Source organism: Stegastes partitus, unplaced genomic scaffold, assembly GCF_000690725.1.
Source record: "Stegastes partitus isolate 25-593 unplaced genomic scaffold, Stegastes_partitus-1.0.2 Scaffold338, whole genome shotgun sequence".
NCBI classification, from domain to species: Eukaryota; Metazoa; Chordata; class Actinopteri; family Pomacentridae; genus Stegastes; species Stegastes partitus.
The window spans coordinates 238,343-239,278 of record NW_007578069.1 but is presented as its reverse complement, the minus strand read 5'-3'; positions in this window follow the sequence as shown (position 1 = coordinate 239,278).

Genomic DNA, 936 nt, shown 5'->3' with positions numbered 1-936 from the left:
TTAAGACACAAGCTCACAAAGCACAGACATCTAAAAGAATTGTTAAAAAGAAACAGCAGGCAATAAAATGTACTGTTTAGTGTCTTATTACATTTTGTTCAGGGTGGTTACTGCAGTGGGAATAAATGATTTTTTTATAGATGTTTTTGCAGGCCAGTGGGACTTTGTAACATCTGCCTGATGGAAGTAGCTGGAAGGAGTGATGGAGGGGGTGAGAGGGGTCCTCTGTGATCAAGGTGGCTTTCCTGATCACAGTTCAGTGACATGTGTTTGTGGTGAACCAATGATTTTGCTGGCCTGATTCACAATACGGGAGAGTTTTGTTTTGTGTTTAGTGGAGAGGGAGCTGTACCAGGATGAAATGTTGAATGTGAGGATGGATTTGATGAGTGAGGTGTGAACCAGGGTTAAAATGCCTCTGCTGACATTAAAAGTCCTCAGTTTCTTCAGCAGATGAAGGCGCTGTTGTGCTTTTTTGTAAACTGAAACCGCATGATTCGCAAACGACAGGCTGGCATCGATCTGTGTTCCCAGATTTTTAAATACTGAGGGGTGTAAAAAGGGGTGTCAGAGATTTGCCTCTGCCCCCACAGCACAGCTCCTTAGTTTTTGAGATGTTAAACTCCAGAGAGTTTTTCATAGAGTGGTTCAGTGTCCCAGCTGCAGACATCACACCCTCAGTCTCTGATCATCATGTCAGGAGACTCTAATCATGCATCGCTCTCTAACACTCTCCCCACATTCAACCAGTATGTGGACTGTCCAACCAGAGACAGTAAAACCTTGGACCTGCTGTGTGCGGACACCAGGGATGCAGCTTATTTCATTATTGTTATTTTTTTGTACTTTCTTTCTATATTTTTGGATGCTTAGCAAGTGGCGTGTAAATTTCCCCCAATGGGGCATCAATAAAAACTATTCTATTCTATTCTATTC